Source organism: Protopterus annectens, chromosome 14.part0, assembly GCF_019279795.1.
Source record: "Protopterus annectens isolate FY-2018-M chromosome 14.part0, PAN1.0, whole genome shotgun sequence".
Classification (NCBI taxonomy): Eukaryota; Metazoa; Chordata; order Ceratodontiformes; family Protopteridae; genus Protopterus; species Protopterus annectens.
In genome coordinates, this window is record NC_056748.1 from 174,182,038 (window position 1) to 174,202,894 (window position 20,857).

Below are 20,857 nucleotides of genomic sequence, written 5' to 3' on the forward strand. Positions count from 1 at the left end.
AGAAAGAAGCGAGAAGACAACTAACATGGAACATTATGGTAGGTACAGATCTTCTTAATGTTAAGTTGTCTATCTCGCCTTCATTCTTGCTGGATGGGACCGGGTCCCTAGCACCTTATCCCGGGTGGCCTATCGGAACAGACTCTTGAGAACAGTGGAACCAAAATTGGCACGGCTTCTGGAAACCATGTCCAGTTTGTAATGTGAAATGAATGTATGAGGAGAAGCCCAGGTGGCTGCTGCACAAATGGAATCTATTGGCAGCCTATCCTGAAAAGCTACGGATGTAGCTAATGCCCTAGTTGAATGAGCTCTAGGTCTTGAGGGTAGCTTTTGATGTCTGATCTCATAGATGAAGGTAATTGTAGAGGTGAGCCATCTAGAGAGGGATACTTTCATAACAGGAAGGCCCAATTTCCCTTCCGCATATGACAGAAACAATTGATTAGATTTCCTGAATTGTTTAGTCCTGTCTAAGTAATATCTAAGTTGGCGATGAACATCCAAAAAATGTAGCTTTTGTTCCGACCTGTTTGAATAGTTAGGGAAAAAGACGGGGAGATCAATAATTTGGTTTAGGCTTACTTGAGAGGAAACTTTGGGCAAAAAGGATGGATTAGTACGGAGGGATTACCCTATCTTTGTGAAACACTAAGTAAGGAGGATGACTGCACAGAGCATGGAGTTCAGATACCCTTCTCGCTGAAGTTATAGCTACCAGAAAAAGTGTCTTCCAAGAAAGCAACTTCAGAGAACATGAAGCCGCTGGTTCGAAGGGGGGAAGGATTAAGGATGCCAGAACCAAGTTCAAATCCCATTGAGGTGGGGGGTCTTTGATTGGAGGTTTGAGAAGAAATACGCCCCTTAAAAAGGCTTTACAGAGTTTGTGAGCCATAATGCTAGACTCCGAGACACCAACATGAAAATTAGATATGGCAGCCAATTGAACTCTAATGGTAGATGCAGATGATCCTAAATGAAAGAGTTCTGCTAGAAAGTCTAGAATAGACTGGATAGGTGCAGTAAAGGGATCTATGTTTTTTGATGTTGCCCAAAAGGAGAAACATTTCCATTTGCTATTATAAATCTTCTGGGTAGAAGATTTATGAGAGGCTATCAAGATATCTCGGACCGAGCGAGATATTGAGGGAAGCCTGGCTAAGGTTGGAATCGGAGAAACCACGCTGTGAGGTTTAGAGAAAGCAGAGATTGGTGCAGCTGACCCGATTGGTGGGTTATCAGATCTGGTACTGGGTCCAGATGCCAAGGCTGCTCCAAAAGGTAACAATGAAGAAACGGAAACCATATCTGTCGAGGCCAGTAAGGGGCAATGAGGATCATTGTCACTCTCAAGGCGATGGCTTTCTGAATTAGTTGAGATATCAGTGGAAAGGGGGGAAAGGCATATAGAAGTCCCCGGGGCCAATCGTGGACTAGAGCGTCTCTGGAGGGATGGCCTGGTAACGGGAAGAGAGTGAAGAAGTCGTGACACTTGCTGTTTTGGGGAGTAGCAAAAAGATCGCAGCAAGGCTGGCCCCATCTTAGGAATACTTCTGGAACTGATTTCTTTAGAGACCACTCGTGAGGCATGAGAATTGCCCTCTCAGTTTGTCTGCAATAACATTGGATTTCCCGGGAATGTGTGTTATCAGAAAACGCTGAGAAGAGATCTCCCATTGCCAAAGTCTGAGTGCCTCTTGACATAAAGGGTATGATCTGGTTCCGCCTTCTTTGTTGATGTACCACACTACGGACATGTTGTCCGTTTGAATTGCAACAGTCCCAGTGGGAAGAGAGTCGTGAAGGGCTTGCAACGCTAAAAGCACTGCTCTCATCTCTAAGACGTTTATGTGCAAGTGGCACTCAAAAGGTTGCCACGTGACTTGGACTGTCCTGCCCTGATAATGCCACCCCCGCCTGATCAGGGAGGCGTCTGTTGTCAACGTGGCGACTGGGGGGGGGGGGGGAGTGAAGGGTCTTCCTCGGAGAAGTTGAGGTGATGTAATCCACCAAGACAGTTGATTCTTGCATGATTGAGTTATCCATATGGTATAGGACATCGGGAGCTGTTGAAAGGACCATTGAGTAAACAGCATCCATTGGAGGATCCTCATGTGAAAGTGAGCTAAGGGGAGAAGGGGAATAGCTGCTGCCATGAGTCCTAACACCTTCAAAACTAGTCTGGCTTTGACTTTGTTGCATTGTAAGAGAAGGGAAACTTGTTTTCGAATATCTGACACTCTCTGCTCTGTGAGTCTGGCTGAAAGATTGAGTGTGTCTAAGGTGGCGCCTATAAAGGTAATAGATTGACAAGGCGACAAGGCAGATTTTTCGAAATTTATAGAAATTCCTAGAGCTTGGCAAGATTGGATGGTGAAGTCCCTGGATCGAAGAAGCTGATGTCTGGTGGTGGCGGTAAGGAGCCAGTCATCTAAATATGGAAACACCTGGAATCCTTGACGTCTCAAGTGAGCTGCGACCACTGACATGCATTTGGTAAACACACGGGGGGCTGTAGTGAGACCAAAGGGCAGGGCCCTGAACTGGTAGTGACTGGCTCCCAGCCTGAAGCAGAGATATCTCCTGGAGCGTCTGTTCATCTTGATGTGGTAGTACGCGTCCTGAAGATCTATCGAGCACATCCAATTGTCCTGACCCAAGAAGGGTAGTATGGACTGTAGCGTGACCATCCGGAATTTTGTTTTCCTGATATACTTGTTTAAGTAGCTGAGATCCAGTATGGGTCTCCAGTCCCCTGTTTTTGGTACCAAAAGAATTTGGAGTAGATTCTGGATCCTTGCTGGTCTGCTGGGACTGATTGGATAGCTCTTTTTGATAGCAGCTTTGAAATTTCTAATGCTGCTTGTTCCCTTAGACCGGGTGGAACGTCTGGAAGGGATCTTTTGGGTTGGGATGGGATGTGAATAAAGGGAATTTTGTAACCCTTGGATATGATCGACTGTACCCATTTGTCTTGAGTAAGGGAAAGCCAGGCTTTTGGGTACAGCGATAACCTTCCCCCGACTGCCTCCGAAGGTGGACAGCCGGGCAGCCCCTCAGGGATGCTGAAAGGGTTTATCAGAGAACATTTCTCTGCTACCCTGGTTTTGCGGACCTCCTCTGCCTCTAGGGCGGTGTCTATTATTATTCCCCCCTCTGCCTCTAGAGGGGAATCAACCTTGTGCGTCAGATGAGACTCCCTGGGATTGTTTGCGGAATCACATCTTTCCTCCCCTCTGACCTTTGGGATAGGGTCTAGAAGGGGTAGAAAAATGGACTCCTATGGCAGAGAGAGTCTTACCTTCTACCTTGCACCTGGTCAATGTATCCTTCACCTGTGGACCAAACAAGGATGATCCATCAAAGGGAGAATTGGTGAAGGACGCCTTGAAAGGGTCCGCAAAGTTGCACAGCCACATCCAGGCATGACGTTGTAAGGCAACACCTGTGCCTGCGGCTCTACTCGCCCCATCCGCAGCATATGAGACCAGTCGCATGGAGGAGCTAACGATGGAATTCAGGGTTGCCAACTGGGAGTTCATTCTGTCTTGGAACCCCTCAGCTGTAGGATCCTTTATCAGTTCACCCATATCCTTGAGTAAATCTCTCTGGAGACGAGTGAAGTGGCATAAGTAGTTCAGCGACCGCATTGAAAAGGTCGCTGATGAGAACATCCACTTGCCGTACCTGTCCATGGTCCTAGATTCCTTATTAGTAGGATGGACAGGAACCTAAGGATCGGCTAACTCCTTCTTAGTGGCCGCAGCCACCACCATGGCATCAACAGGGACACCTTTGGATAAAAAAATCTTTATCTCTAGGGGCAGTAATAAATTTAGATGGTCTCCTAGGGGTGGGTTCCACTGAATCAGGAGCCGTCCAAGCCTTCCTTGCCACCACTTCCATAAGGGGGTCAAAGGGAGGTGACACCCAGGAGGTAGAAGGGCGAGAGCCAAATGCCTCAAGATACACTGACTCATCCTCCGAAGGGTTAAGGGCTGGCCAGTTCCCCCCTCTGTTTCAGGATCTCAAGGATGTCAGCAAAGGAGACATCCTCAGAGTGGGATCGAGGGGAACCTTCAGATTCCTCTAAGTCAGTGTCAGAGATGATAGACTCAGGGGAGTCAATGTGCTTCCTCTTGCACTGCCTCTTCCTAGGGGGATCTCCTACCGGGTGAGGAGAGGCCTCTGAAGAGGAGGAAATTCCCAATGGGGAAACTTGAGGAGTTGGCTCTGCGGTCTAAGGCAAGGGGGTGAGTAGAAATCACCGCAGGCACTGTAGATGGAGGGGCTGAAGGAGCCGACTGTGGAGCAGACCTTGGTTCTAGCACGCTCCGCATGACCTCAAAGGCACCCCTGTCAGGCAAGGCCAGAGGCCCCCGCTCCGAAGAGACAAGGACCTCCCCTGGCACCGACAGGGATGGCTCCGAAGCCGATGTCGGAGCCGAACTCACCAGCGCCGAAGCCCCAAGTGGGAGAGCGGGGTCGGACAAGAGTCCGATGCCACTCGTCCCCTCGGAGCAGACGAGGGAAGCTCAGCGCCGAGATCCCTCCAAGGAGGAGATCGGAGCAGATGACGGAGCCAAAAGGGAAGGTATCGGATCCGACGCACCGACAGTCATGGCTCCAACAAGCCCTGGCTCCGAACTCAAAGGAATCTAGGAGGAATATATTGGGGAACGGAAATAGCCACTGACTGCTGAGTCGGGCTATGCAGCATTTGGGCCAGTGCCTCGGACTTGAGAAGTCTACTCACTACCCTTTGCAAATTATGGTCAGATAGCCTGGAAGACCATGAGGAATGAGTTTTATGGCTCCGTTCAAAAAGAAGAGGGGATCCTGGCACCGAGTGCACGGAGCCGATAGAGGGGGGATCTAGATCTCTTCCTAGACTGTGGCTCCGATAAGAGTATCGGAGCCAATGGAGTTTTATCAGCCTCAGCTCCAGCCAGAGCCAAGGTAACAGTATGAGGCTTGGAAACATCGTCTCCAGCCGAACGAAGCCGATGTCGAAGCAGACTTAACCTTTCCAGAAGTCGACTCAGAAACCAGAGCCGACTGTTTGGAAGTTTAAGAAGGCTTCCCCAACAGAGACTGAGTCGGGGGGCCTTCAGGCTTTAATAAGCCCCGCACGATTAATTTATTCTTGCGTTCCTGCAGGACTCTAGGGCTAAAACCATGACAAACAGCACAAGAGTCCTGCAGGTGCAAAGGTCCCAGGCAATACACACAAGAAGTGTGACCGTCTGTCAGAGACATTTTCTGACAGCACGAGTCACACTTCTTGAAGCCTGAGACCTTCGATTCCTTGGACATAATAAAGGGTCCAAGAAAAACACACACACACACACACACACACACACACAGGCCTTAATTAAAAATAAAATACCAGTCGCACAAGGGGACTAGAAGGGGCCTAAGGCCTAAAACTAAAGTGGTAAATAAAAGAAGGTATTAAGGGCAACAAAGTTGTCAAACCAAGTAAAGGGGTATTTAAAACTAAAGGTTTTAGTGAAAAAGGAGTACTAGGGGTCTAAGATAGAAGATTTTAGAATTAAATCTTTGACTAACCTGCCTGAGCCGGTAGAAAAGCACCTCGTCAGCTATAGCGGCAAACGAGATCTGAGTAGTTATCGCCTAGCATTGTGGGATATAGGGGAGCCTCGAGCCGGTGGAATTAGCTCTCGAGCTTTAGTATTGGCTGAGTCGGAGCCGAGGATCGACTCCGAACCCATCCAGCAAGAATGAAGGAGAGATAGACAACTTAACATTGGTGGTTAAGTAGGGTAGATATGGGGTCAGAGTTGCTGTCTGTAGAAGGGGAAGAAATGGTGGCTTGGCCAATATTTAGCAGTTTTTTATGAATATCCAGAATCATTTGGGGTTTCTTTGGTATTTTTCCTGGAGTTTTGAGTATTTTATCTGATTTAACTTTTTTTTTAGTGAGGTTTTGGAGTTACCAAAAGTTTTGCCAGTGTTTGAGATTTGATTTTGGACCATACTTTCCACTCCTTATCTCTATTTGACATCAGTTTCCTAGTCTCTCTCTCTAATGAGCCAAGAGGCAGGATTAGATTTATTTTTTTCTTATAGGTGTAAGTTCATTAAGTATTCCTAAAAAATTGTTATTAATGTAGGTTACCACAACATTTAGGAGCAAATCAGCCAAACAGGAGGGCGATGCCTGAAGAAAGTAAACCACTGGAGTGCAACAAGTGAAAATAAAAAGGCAAATTCTCCAAGAAGCCATAGTAGATATAAAACACAAGTTTTAATGAAAGAATAAAATACAGATAAGCGATTTTGCAGTAAGCCTCATCAGATCTAAAATGCATTTCAAAGTTACAATCTTAAAAGTGCAGAAGTAGTCACAATCAAAAATCAGAACAAAGTGCATCCAGTATTATTAACTGCCAAAGTAACTACACAAAAACATATTTAAAGCTACAACACTATCACATAAAACCATATGCAGTGTGCAAAATCAAGATAGATGTGAGTATAAACATATATATGTGTTAAAAATGCATAAATACTAAATAAAGTATATCTGATAAAACTAACGTAGCAATTAATTATACATACAGCTTACTTCTTTTTCAGAGGTCTTGCTCTTAAAGTAGGTTGCATAGATATGCTGTCATTCAACACAGGGTAATAGTGTGCTTGTAATAAAAAAATCCACTTAAGTTCTGCCCGATATGTTCTGTTCACAAGGTCTCCCTTTTTGATATCGTAGATTAATTCTAGTGTTACAAACTTAAAGGAATGTTCTATACCTGTATTTATCATATGTTTTGCCAGTGCACTGTAGCTCATATCCCTACGTGCACAGTATAAATGGTCACAAATGCGCTCTCGTAGGCACCTATTTGTTTTGCCTACATAGAACGAACAAAAACCCTTATATAATGCATAGAAATGACCAAGGAAGTACGATCTTCTTTGGGTTAACATACTCTAGTGATGATAAGAAAATTAGAGATATTTATAAACAATGGACACTATTACACACAGATCAGGACATATACAGGATTGTTGGTGATAAACCATCTTTTGGATATAAGAACAAGAAATCATTAAAACATTTATGTTATCCCAAATCAAATCAACCAATCAACTAAACAGGACTACATCTGGTTATGGGATGAGGAGATGTAATAGTTGCTCCTACTGCATGTATATTGACGTGTCTGGGTCCTTTATACATCCCAATAATAACGGAGAGTTTCCACATCTGCCCTCAGCTGATTGCAATTCCAAGGATCTGGTCTATCTTGCATTATGTAATGGTTGTTCGTTCTATGTAGGCAAAATGAATAGGTGCCTATGAGTGCACATTCCTGACCATTTATACTGCACACATAGGGGTATGAGCTACAGTGCACTGGCAAAACATGATAAATGCAGGTATGGAACATTCCTTTAGGTTTGTAGCACTCAAATTACTCTGATAACATCAATAAGGGAGACCTTGTGAACAGAACTTATCAGGCAGAACTTAAGTGGATTTTTTTATTACAAGCTCAGTATTACCCTGCGTTGAATGACAGCATATCCATACAACCTACTTTAAGAGCAAGACCTTTGAAAAAGAAGTAAGCTGTATATATAAGTCCTTGCTACATTAGTTCTATCAGATATACTTTATTTAGCATTTATGCATTTTTAACACATATATATGGCCTTTGAGATGTTTATACTCACATCTATCTTGATTTTGCACACTGCATATGGTTTTATGTGATAGTTTTTATAGCTTTAAATATGTTTTTGTGTAGTTACTATGGCAGCTAATACTGGATGCACTTTGTTCTGATTTGTTGATTGTGACTGCTTCTGCACTTTTAAGATTGTAACTTTGAAATGCATTTTAGATCTGATGAAGCTTACTGCAAAAGCACTTATCTGTATTTTATTCTGTCATTAAAATTTGTGTTTTACATCTGCTGTGGACTACTTGGTGGAGAATTTTCTTGTTTATGTAGGAGTAAATGTTTAAGAATGTTTTAGTTGCATTTGTAGAGGTAGTTACTGAAGATGTTATTGGTAGAATGGGATAGATTATGTACTTGGTTGCTGACTATCTGCTTGTCTGTCAGAGTGAATGCAGGGAGATGGTCAATGAGGATGTCCAGTAGACAGCCAGCAACGATGATCTGGTTTAGGCTGGTGTTAAGGATCCAGCCAAGGGCTGACTATAGATAAAGAAGTTATGTACCTACCATAACATTCCATGTTAGTTGTCTTCTTCTCGCCTTGTTTCTTGCTGGTTGGGTTCGGAGCCGATCCTCGGCTCCGACTCGGCCATCTTCAAAAGCTCGAGAGCTGCTTACTGGCTCGAGGCCCCCCTATATCCCATGATGCCTGGTGCTAGATACCCAGATCTTGTTTGGTAAGTCTAACTGCAGACATAATAATAAAGAAATCCTATCCTAGAATGCATAAATCCTACTGGGGAGACTACTAAGTAGAAGGAATAGCCAGAGAAGACTCAGCCAGTGCAAAATCAAGAAGAACTCTTCTCAGTCCACTAGGATAGGGGGATGGAGGGTGGGACGCAAGAAAGAAGGCGAGAAAAAGACAACTAACATGGAACGTTATGGTAGGTACATAACTTCTTTATGTTAAGTTGTCAATCTCGCCTTCATTCTTGCTGGTTGGGACAGCGTCCCTAGCACCTAAAATCCTGGGTGGCTCATCGGAAGAAGACTCTTCAGAACAGTGGAACCAAAATCAGCTCTGCTCCTGGAAACCAAATCCAACTTGTAATGCGAAATGAAAGTATGTGGGTTGGCCCATGTAGCTGCAGCACAAATAGATTCCATGGGCAACCTAGCCTGAAAAGCCACCGAAGTGGCTAAAGCTCTGGTGGCATGACCTTTTGGTTTGACTGGTAATTCTTTATTCCTGAGTTGATATATGAATGTGATGATAGAAGACAACCACCTGGATAAGGTTACCTTGGAGACCGGAAGACCTTGTTTACCTACTGCATAAGACAGGAACAGTTGATCTGATTTTCTAATGTCTTTGGTTCTATGTAAATAAAAGCATAGTTGCCTGTGAACATCTAACTGGTGCAACCTATACTCCGCCCTGTTGGAGTGGTTAGGGAAAAACACAGGAAGGTCTATGGACTGATTCAAGTTACTCTCTGACGAGACCTTAGGAATGAAGGATTAGTCCTAAGAGCAACCCTGTCATTGTGGAACACGAGGTATGGGGGACTGATAGAAAGAGCCTGTAGTTCCGAAACTCTTCTGGCTGAAGTAATAGCTACCAGAAAAAGTGTTTTCCAAGATAAGAACTTCAGTGAACAAGAAGCTGCAGGTTCGAAAGGGGGCAAAATTAGTGAAGCTAAAATCAAATTTAGATCCCATGGTGGTGGAGGATCTCTCACTGGGGGCCTGAGCAGAGTGGTTCCTTTGAGAAAAGCTTTACACAGCTTATGGGACATGATATTGTTTTCCGACAGACCAATGTGAAAATTTGAAATTGCCGCTAACTGAACTCTAATTGTAGTGGAAGCGGACCCAGCATGGAAGAGCTCCGCGAGAAATTCCAAAATAGAGTGTACGGGGGCTGAAAAGGGGTCTATACTTTTTGCCTCTGCCCAGGAAGAAAAACGTTTCAACTTACTAGTGTAAGTTTTTCTGGTCGTAGACTTGTGTGATGACAAAAGGATTTCGCGCACAGAGGGAGAGATATCTGGGAGCCTGGCTAGGGTTGAAAGAGGAGCAACGGAGCTGTGAGCTGGAGAGTAGAGATTGGTGCAGCCTGCCCGATTGATGAATCAGGAGCTCTGGAACTAGGTCCAGAGTCCAAGGCTGTTCAAGAAGATAGCAATGCAGGAACAGAAACCATATTTGACGAGGCAGTAAGGCGCAATGAGGATAATTTTGCAACCCAAAATGGTAGCCTTCTGAAATAGCTTCGGTATGAAGGGGAAAAGAGGGACTGCATAAAGAAGTCCCTGGGGCCAATCGTGGACTACAGCATCTCTGGGGGAATGCCCGGGAAGTGGAAGGAGAGAGAAGAAATTGCTGCACTTGCTGTTGAAGGGAGTTGCAAAAAGGTCGCAACAAGGTTGGCCCCATTTGCAGAAGATTTGGTCCGCAACTACCTGGTTCAGAGACCACTCGTGAGGCATGAGAATTGCTCTGCTCAGTCTGTCTGCTATGACGTTGAACCTCCCAGGGATGTGTGTTGCAATCAGAAACCGTTGGGAAGAGATCGCCCACTGCCAGAGTCTGAGTGCTTCTCTACATAGGGGGTAGGACCTGGTTCCGCCCTGCTTGTTGATGTACCACACTACGGACATATTGTCCATCTGAACTGCAATGGTCCCAGTAGGAAGAGTCCTGAAGAGCCTGCAATGCTAAGAGCACAGCCCTCATCTCCAAGACATTTATGTGCAGATGATACTCGTGAGGTTGCCAAGTGCCTTGGACTGTTCTGCCCTTATAATGCCCCCCCACCCAATCAGGGAGGCGTCCGTGGTCACTGTAACCACTGGAGGGGGGAGAACAAATGGTCTGCCATGGAGCACTGATGTGGAGACCATCCACCACGCAAGATGCTTCTTACATGCCTGAGTGATCATAATCATGTAAGACATGGGAAGTTGCTGGAAGGACCACTGGGTGAAAAGAAGCCACTGGAGAATCCTCATGTGAAACCGAGCTAGAGGGACAAGTACGATCGCTGCTGCCATGAGACCTAGCGTTTGAAGGACAAACCTGGCTTGAATCCTTTTGCATGCTAATAAAACCTTGACATGCTGACAAATCACTAACGCCCTGTCTAGTGGGAGGCTCGCTAACATGTCTTTGGTATTTAAATTTGCACCTATAAAGGTGATAGACAGTGCAACAATGCAGACTTTTTGAAATTTATTGTGATACCTAGCCTGGAACAAGTGTCGATGGTGCAGTCTCTGGCGCGCAGAAGGTGATGTCTGGTGGTAGCACTGAGGAGCCAGTCGTCGAGATATTGGAAACACCTGGAATCCTTGCCATCTCAGGTGAGCGGTAACTACTGACATACATTTGGTAAACACCCTGGCATCTGTGGTGAGACCAAAGGGAAGAGCTCTGAACTGGTAATGGCTGGCTCCCAGCCGGAAGCAAAGGAATCTTCAGGAGCGTCTGTCCATTTTGATGTGGTAGTACGCATCCTGAAGATCTATGCAGCACATCCAATTGTCCTGACCCAGAAAGGGTAAAATGGACAGAAGTGTGACCATCCTGAACTTCGTTCTTTGTACAGACTTGTTTAGTCTGCTGAGATCCAAAATGGGTCTCCAGTCCCCTGTCTTTTTTGGTACCAAAAAGAACCTTGAGTAAATTCCAGATCCATGCTAGTCTGTTGGGACTTGCTGGAAGGCCCTTTTTCTTAGCAGTTTTGAGACTTCTTGCACTGCTTGGTCCCTTAGATTGGGTGGAACATCTGGAAGGGACTTGTTTGACCTTAAGGGGGTGCGAACGAAGGGAATTCTGTAGCCTCCGGATATGACGGACTGTACCCATTGGTCATGTGTTATGTCTTGCCAGGCTCTTGGGTACAGTGAAAATCTTCCCCCGACTGCCTCCAGAGGTGAGCAGCTGGGCAACCCTTCAGGGATGCTGGAAGGGCTTGTCAGAGAAAGATTCTCTGCTGCCCTGGTTTTGCGGACCCCCTCTGCCACAAGGGCGGCGTCTGTTACTGTTCCCTCCTCTGCCCCTGGAGGGAAACTCACCACGTGTGTCCGGCAAGGCTCCTTGGGATTTCCGGAACCACATCTTTCCACTCTTCTGACCCTTAGGATATGGTCTGGAAGGAGTGGAAAAATGGACTCCTATGGCAGAGAGAGTCTTGCCTTCCTGCTCACACCTGATAAGGGTATCTTTCACCTGAGATCCGAAGAGAGAGGAACCATCAAAAGGGGTGTTGGTGAAAGACGCTCTGAAAGGTTCCGCAAAGTTACATAGCCACATCCAAGCATGCCTCCTTAGGGCCACGCCTGTGCCAGCGGCTCTGCTCGCGCCATCGGCTGCATACGAAATGAGCCTCATGGAGGAGTTTACCACTGAATTAAGAGTTGCCAGCTGGGAGGCTGCTTTAGCCTGGGCCCCATCAGCTGATGAATCTTGGAGGGTATCTCCAAGCTCTTTCAGGAGATCCCTCTGAAGACTGGTAAAGTGGCACAGGTAATTCAGGGACCGCATGGAAAAGGTCGCTGAAGAGAACATCCGCTTCCCATATCTGTCCATCTTCCTGGACTCCTTGTTAGGGGGATGGACAGATGAAGTTTCAGCCAACTCCTTCTTTGTGGCCGCTGCTACCACCATGGCATCAACAGGGACACCCTTTTTCAAGAACTGTTTGTCCTGCGGGTTAGTAATGAACTTGGCAGGTCTTCTAGGGGTTGGTTCCACTGTGTCTGGAGCCATCCACACCTTCCAAGCCACCACAGACATCAGTGGGTCAAAAGGCGGAGACACCCAAGAGATGGGAGGTCGGGATCCAAACGCATCCAGGAATACCGACTCATCCTAGGAAGGGCTTAGGGTAGTCCAGTTTCCCCTCTGTCTAAGCATCTCAAGGATGTCTGAGAAGGAGACATCTTCAGAGGGGGATCTTGGGGACCCTTCCGACTCCTCTAAGTCGGTATCCGATGTGACAGACTCGGGGGAGTCAACATGCTTCCTCTTGCATTTCCTCTTGCGAGGTGGCTCCTCTGAAAGATCAGGGGAGGCCTCGGAAGAGGATGATACACTCAAAGGGGTGTCCTGGAGCACTGGATCCCCACACTTGGGGTCTGGAAGAGGGGCAGAGGCTGATGCAGGCACCCTAGGGGGAGGAGCCAATGGGGTCTATCGTGGGACTGACTCGGGGGCCAGTACACTCCTCATCACCTCAAAGGCGTCCCTGCCTGGACGCAGAAAAGGCTCAGGCTCCAAAGAAACCAGAAGCCCTCCTCGCACTGAGGGGGATGGCTCCAAGGCTGATGTGGAAGCCGAGCTCACCTGAGCCAAAGCACCGAGAGGGAGAGCAGGGTCGGACAAGGGTCCGATGCCACTCGCCCCCTCAGAGCCGAGGGAGTCTCGGCACCCAGATCCCTCCAGGGAAGGTACCATGGAAGGGATCGGAGCCGATGACAGGACTGAAAGAGACTGTATCGGCTCCGGTTCCACGACTCAAACCCCAACAAACTCCGGCTCAGAGCTCATAGGATGAGTCGGAGGTGGAATATCTACAGCTGTGGACAGAGCCAACACCTGATGAGGAGGGCTGGACAACATTTTGGCTAGGGCCTGTGATTTTAACAGCCTGCTGACCACTCTTTCCAAGTCATGGTCCAAAAGTGTAGAGGACCGAGAAGAGTGGGATGATCGATGACTACCCTCCGAGCAGGGGCGACTTTGGAGCCGAACATATCGACTCCAAAGAAGGAGACCTGGATCTCTTTTGACTCTCAGCCAGCTCCGAAGACCGTGTCTGAGCCGACTGGGAGGGAGGGACATCGGTTCCAGCTGGAGCCGAGATGGATTGTGTGGCTTCACCCAATGACGGCTCTGAACTGGGAGCCGACGGTTTAGGTGGCCTGGAAGATTTCACGGACTGAGCCTTCGCCGGTGAATCTTGGGGTTTAAGCATACCCCTCAGGATCAATTTATTTTTGCACTCCTGCAGAACTCTTGGACTGAAGGCATGGCAGATGGAGCAAGAGTCCTGCACAGCGCCCAGACAATAAACACAAGAAGTGTGACCATCTGTCAGAGACATCTTCTGACAGCATGAGTCACACTTCTTGAATCTGGATGGTTTTGGATCCTTGGACATCCTGAGAAAAACCAAGGACAAAAACAGACACAGATAGGTTGAAGTAACCAAACAGTAAACTTAAACACACTACAGTTCCAACAACCCACTACAAGTACCACTACAACAAAAAAATACAGAAAACTATCACTAAACCCTAACAGTGATTAATAGGAGAAAGTGGGAGAGAAGGGGGGGAGGGGAAACTCTCTAACTTAAACGAGTTTCTTGGAGAAAGGGAACGGCAAGGAGAAACTAGCTACAATACAAGAGTCTAAACTAACGACTAATTCTACACCAACAATTACAGTTTTGACCAGAAAAATAGAAGAAGAATAATAAAGCTTATACGACCTGAGCCAGTAGAACAACCTCGCAGCAGAAGCGGCAAACAAGATCTGGGTATCTAGCGCTAGGCATCATGGGATACAGGGGGGGCCTCGAGCCAGTAAGCAGCTCTCAAGCTTTTGAAGATGGCAGAGTCAGAGCCGAGGATTGGCTCCGAACCCAACCAGCAAGAATGAAGGTGAGATTGACAACTTAACATTGAATATTTTGTCAGTTCTAGTTATATGTAAGAAGTTCTGTGAAGTTGAATAAGTTAATATATAGAGTGGAATGCAGAGTTAATCAGCTAATTGTCTAAATTAAGGTCACCAAGGATATTTTCATGTCTGATGGGGCTATCTAGTAAAAGATGTCTTCTACTATTGGAATTTTGTCATGGGGGCAGGGGATATATAGTGCAGCAATACAGACAAACATATTGTTAATTTATGAGTAGACAGTGGATTAATTCTGCATTTGTAAATGTAGGGTGGGTGCTGGGAAAGGCTGATGGTTAGTGATGTGCAGTTTAAGCCCAGTTTCTGTGGTTAGTATTACATCAGGAGTATATGGTGCAATGAAGACATGCAAGTCATATTTATTGTAGATACACGTAAGGTTAAGGTTTAGTGGCAGACTATTTTTTTAAATTGGAATGGGGGATGGAGGAGATGTTGAGTTGTACGTGTGTTGCTTGTTAGTGACTGGTTTTGTTGAGACAGTAGAATTGCATGGGTGATGGGCTTGTGGAGAGGGGCATGGGTTTGGGTGTCCATCTCCACTGAAGGATAGTGTGGGTGAAAAATGACTGTAGGGCAATTACCCTATATGCTTATATTTAATATGGTAGTAGGGTGTTTTACTTTGATGTAGTTATATTTGAAATATGCACAGGTCAAGATATTAAATAAATTGGTACTATTGCATGTGCCATTTCCTTACCTCCCCCAAAAATTCCTACCCAACAAATAATCATTGTCGGGTAGGAATTGTTGGGGAAGGTAAGGAAATGATGAATTTTACTGTGGTAAAATGTGTTGTGTGCAAGTAGAGATAATAGTACAAGTAGGATAGAATACCACAGTAGCACTGTATGCAAGTAAGAGTAGATACTGTAGGTAGTTAAAGAAAGGAGGAGGTATTACAACAAGGATGTGTAATGGTACACTGAGGAAACTGGGGGCTATAATAGGTAATTTAAGATAATTGTAGGAGAGATTAGATTCAGTTATAGTGGGAGTGGTTGGGAATATAGGGGGTAGGGTATTAGAGCAGAGTATAAATGGAGCACGCCCAATCACAGCTGACAGCATCTAATTATAAAAACAATCTACAGTGCAGCTTCCTCAACAGGTAAGGAGGAAAACACAGATATTCAATTGAGAATTAAATGTTATTAGAAAGATTTATGCATACTTTAGTTGAAGTAAACCTGGTTAGTTAATCTAATGGCATTACAGACTGCATAGCATCACTAACCTTTAAGCTGTATGTGTGTATGTTAGTGATGGTAAGTTAGAGGAAATGGGGGAGTTTCCAAAAAAAAAACAAGTTAGCTGAAGTTAAACATGTCCCTGTTGTAAGCAAAAGCAATGTCTGCAGCAGTGTACTGTAACTTACTAGAAGAAGTTTGGATATATGGAGTTAAGGGGATAGACATCCTGTGGGGAAGACGTAGGTATTTAAAATGTTAACCCAGTGGGTATCAGTGGAATGGTTTATGGAAGAAAAGGTGGGTACTTATGTGCTTCCCAATCAAGTATTTAATCCCCAGAAGAGTTTTGTTTAAAACTAATGGTTAAGGTCTTTGCTGCCCATGCACAAAGAACAAGGTTCAACCTGACCACTGGCTGATGCCTGTATGGAGTTTGCATTTTTTGTTATCAATTCCTCAGAGCTGCTCTTGGCTTGGCTAATTTACCTGAAATTTACAGTGAATCTGCTGCATCTAAAGCCATCAGCTGCTAAAAGAACAGAAATAAGTATCGTGTGTTTATTATTTTATTGTATTTCATAAGAATCCTGTATTAATTGTTACTTTTCTTGCACTTTAGTAGAGTTTCAAAGCTGAACTGTTTCACTGCTGCTATACTTAATTACATTGTGCCTGCTAGTTTTACAGGATAGTAGAATCTAGATTTTGAGCTTTCTCTGCACTTGAACTCTAAAACCAGCATTTTTACATTGAGGGTTTTCTGACTGCTCTCCTGTGGCAGAAGTGTGCTGTAGCAAGCCTATCTGAGTTGGGGGCTGCTGACTGAATGCTTATTGTGTGTTTTCCTGATTCATCTGTAGGCCTTGCTGTTTGTAAAACTTGTTTTTCTGATTCTATATAAGCCCAGTGTTTGCGATAAATTGCTCTGTGCAGTGGCAGTTAGCAGTGCCCTGTATAGATGCATATGCTGTCAAGTTAAAATTTCCTATGCAATAACTATCTCTGCAACCTTCCCCTGTCCCTCTGCTGCTCTAGGAGTATCTGAGTTGTGTACAGAGCAGTACCACCTTGTTGGATAGCTGTAGTCCACACTGAGTATAGCACTCATTCTTCATTTGTATGCTATCATCCTAGTCCAGTTAACTGAAACCATGGATGGGCACTTTCCTGCTATCTCTGTGGCCAGCCTGTTGGATAAGGGCATCCTGAGGCAATGTAGCAATTGTCTCATGTATACTGGCAACCACTTAAATCCTGAAACAAACAAACAGTATGTGAGAGATATAGTTATATAATGAAAATTGAGACACAACTCTCACATACTGACAAATCAAATGGCAAACAGGTTGTCAGCACACACACACACACACACACACACACACACACACACACACACACACACACACAATTTTCCTCGCTAAATAAGGTCTCGACACAAACCCACATATGCTGAGGTACTCACAAGTAACTTACCAAAACCTCCAAGGCCTCCCGTATGCTGCTATCAGAAATCACATGCAAACAAAACCAAGTGATCACCAACCACTACACAAAAAACAAGTAATCTCCGTGATATCCCCAAAGTCTCAAAACAACCCACTAAAGTGTAGTGGGTCCAAAAACAAAACAGTGTAAGAAACTTCTCTGTGTGGAAGATTTTCAGTCCATATATTTCTAGTTAATCACTGTATATTAGTCAGATCAGACAATAGTAGTAGAAGTAGCGAAATTAAACTCGTCTTAAGTCCAAAACAAAACAAAAAATAATAGAAGATATATAATTGTACAACATTACTAAGTATTCGAAAGTAATCCAAGCAAGGCAGGCAGTCTGTTTCCAGTCGAAAACCCTTTATTAAGTACACAGACAAACGATCCAAGTAAAACAAAAATAGAGTAATAGTTTCCTCACAAGCTTTCTAAATATATATATATATGTGTATATATATATATATATATATATATATATATATATATATATATATATATATATATATATATATATATATATATGTATGTATATATATATATATATATGTATGTATATATATATATATATATATATATATATATATATATATATGTATGTATGTGTGTATATATATATATATATATATATATATATATATACTTTTTATCAGGCATGGGAGTGGTTTATTGCGCTGTAAAACAAAGTGTTATTGGTACATATGTTAAATTCACATCCCTTCCCCCATCAGTGTGACATTCGAGCTGGTCCTGCCCTACTTAGTAGCTGTCATAATAATATATAACCCTTATGTACTTTAAATAAAATTTATAATGATGTGGTACCTCTTATTTAACCAGATTATTAAGTAGGTTATTAAGGCTGTGATTTTATCCAAGGCAATATACTACATGGCTGGAAGTATATCAACCTTAGTTCATTTGGCAATCAAAAAATATATATAAATATATACATATACATTTTGCATGTAAAATTAGTTTCTATTTTCATAACTTATTGTTAACAAAGATCGCTTTCTTCCTAGACTTCTTCAGGTCTGTGTACAAGAACCCTAAAAACATATATATAATGGTATAATTAGTTAGTATTGTTATTACACATCATTTTGAATAAAGTGGAAAAAATAACCAGAAAAAAATAAGAAAAAATGTATGTATGATGATGGAAAAAAATATACACTTAAATTTCAACTGATTTAAAATGGTATTTAAAACCAATTTGTAGAATAAAATAAAATACAATTAGTCATGTAAACAATGTGGCAATTTTCTAAGTTCCAGTGCACTTTTAATTGAACAGTAGTAGTTTAGTCCAGGCTTCCTAAAAGAGTTCAGCTTTAATTGCCACATAAGTTCATGTTTCTCCAGAATATTCGGGATGTCTCCTTCAAGATCACCCATGTCTATGCGATCCAGGATCTGGAACTTAAAACCTGTGTGTCTTTTATGAAGAGAAAGGTGTTAGGCTAGTGCATTATTTTTACATCCAGAGCGGATATGACATGAAATCCTACCCTTGAGTTTATTTACCATCTTGCCCACATAGAATGCATCACATTAATTGCACTGTGCCCTGTAAATTACTTTTGTAGTGTTAGTTACCCCCTGCACTGGTTTTAATGATCTTCTTTAAATAAGGGCAATATAAACTATCACCTTGCTGTATAAATATACAAAATGTACAATTAGTTTCACATCTTTTAGTGCTTTTCTCATATGGTCTAGGTTTAAATTCAACAAAACTTCTAATGTTCCTGGTCTTCCTATAAACAAATGATGGGGCTTCACCTAAGATGTTAATCAGAAAAGCATTTCCTGTGACAATGTCCCAGTTTTCTTAAGTAATATTTTTGATACTGTGATAATCCAAAGTGTATGTCAGGATGCAGCTATTTTTGCATTTGTTATTCTCTGTGGAATTACTTAACATTTTTCTACTGGGGAGGTTGGGTGAAGGTGCTTCAGTCCTTTTCAGTTCTGTAATGGGTTCCAGGATGTTTTTTAACATCTGACTTTCATAGCCTCACTTTCAGCTTCACTTTCAATGGCAAAAACTACAAAAAAAACTGGTATAGCAATGGGGGCTGCCATGGCTCCCAGCATAGCTAACATAGCCCTGGGCAAATGGGAGCAAGACTTTGTGTTAAACACAGACTACATGCAGCATATCACATGCTATTTACGTTTTATTGATATCTTTATTGTGTGGGAAGGTGACACCTTGCAGCTTGGAGATTTTCACTTACCTCAATCAAACAACCCCCTTCCTGAAGTTTACCTCTTCCCATAGCTGTACTTCAACCACTTTCTTAGATATGCAGATTTCCAAGGAGAACAACAATAACAGAATCACCACTGATCTATTCAGAAAACCAGCGAGGGTTAACTTATTACTCCACAGTAAAAGTCTACATCCTACAAAAACCAAGTATAATGTAGTGAAGTCCCAAGGCTATAGATAAGCTAAAATTACCACAGAGATGGAATCATTTCTGAGAAACCTGAACAACTTAGAGAATAATTTTCTAGTGAGAGGCTATGTGAATTGAATATATGTACCGATAACACTTTATTTTACAGCACAATAAACCACTCCCATGCCTGATAAAAAGTATATATATATTTTTAGAAAGCTTGTGAGGAAATTATTACTCTATTTTTGTTTTATTTGGATCGCTTGTCTGTGTACTTAATAAAGGGTTTTCGACTGGAAACAGACTGTCTGCCTTGCTTGGATTACTTTCGAATACTTAGTAATGCTGTACAATTATATATTTTCTATTTTTTGTTTTGTTTTGTTTTGACTTAAGACGAGTTTAAGTTCACTACTTCTACTACTATTGTCTGATCTGATTAATATACAGTGATTAACTAGAAATATATGGACTGAAAATCTTCCACACAGAGAAGTTTCTTACACTGTTTTGCAACCACTACACAAAAATACACATCACAGTAACTCCACAAGCAAGCCCCTAAGGTGAAACACCACACATTCAAATATTTTTGTAATAGGAGACTCCATCTTGAGACACATGGACACCCCCCCCCCCCACCCACCCACCAGGCTGGATAAAGAAAGGGTTACAGTCAGTTCCCTGTTAGGGGCCAGGATTTGCCAGATCACACAGGCACTCAGGTCACTCAATCACAAGTACCAGTATGAGTCGGTCACACTCCATGTGGGCTTGAATGACATGAGATTAACTTGTCTTGACCGTCTAAAAAAACTCCAGCTATACTCTGTCACATATCACCTGCTCAGAGGCGATCTCTGCTTAACATACAAGGCCATGTCAAACCCAGAGCTGTTGAACATGCTACACTTAAAGAAATCCCAATCCCTCAGAGCCAAACGCTCCAGGTATCTAAACCTGGTCATCACAATGAACAAAACATGCTGGAGGGATAGGTTCCTGACCCAGAGACTCCCCATATTCTGGAATAGACTGCCCATACATGTCAAGCTGAGCGCCTCTTTGGCCCTCTTCAAAAATAACCATGACTATTGGATGGGAGATGGGAAATTCACCCCAGGGATCACGTCAATCACCCTGTTAGACAGGGGACCAGGGAAGTAATAGCCAGGGAATTGTTATGGCTAGGCTTGTATAAGCCCTAGGGCCGATAGCCTAGTACCAACCTATGAACCTATATGAAGAGAGACATGATGGACCTCTCTGAATACATGTTGCAGGCTGCAGCATTTTACCCTCAAAAAGAATGATACCACAATACAAACAGAAGATAATTGGCTTAGCTACTGGTGTCATTCCAAGGAGATAAAATATTTGCCAGCCT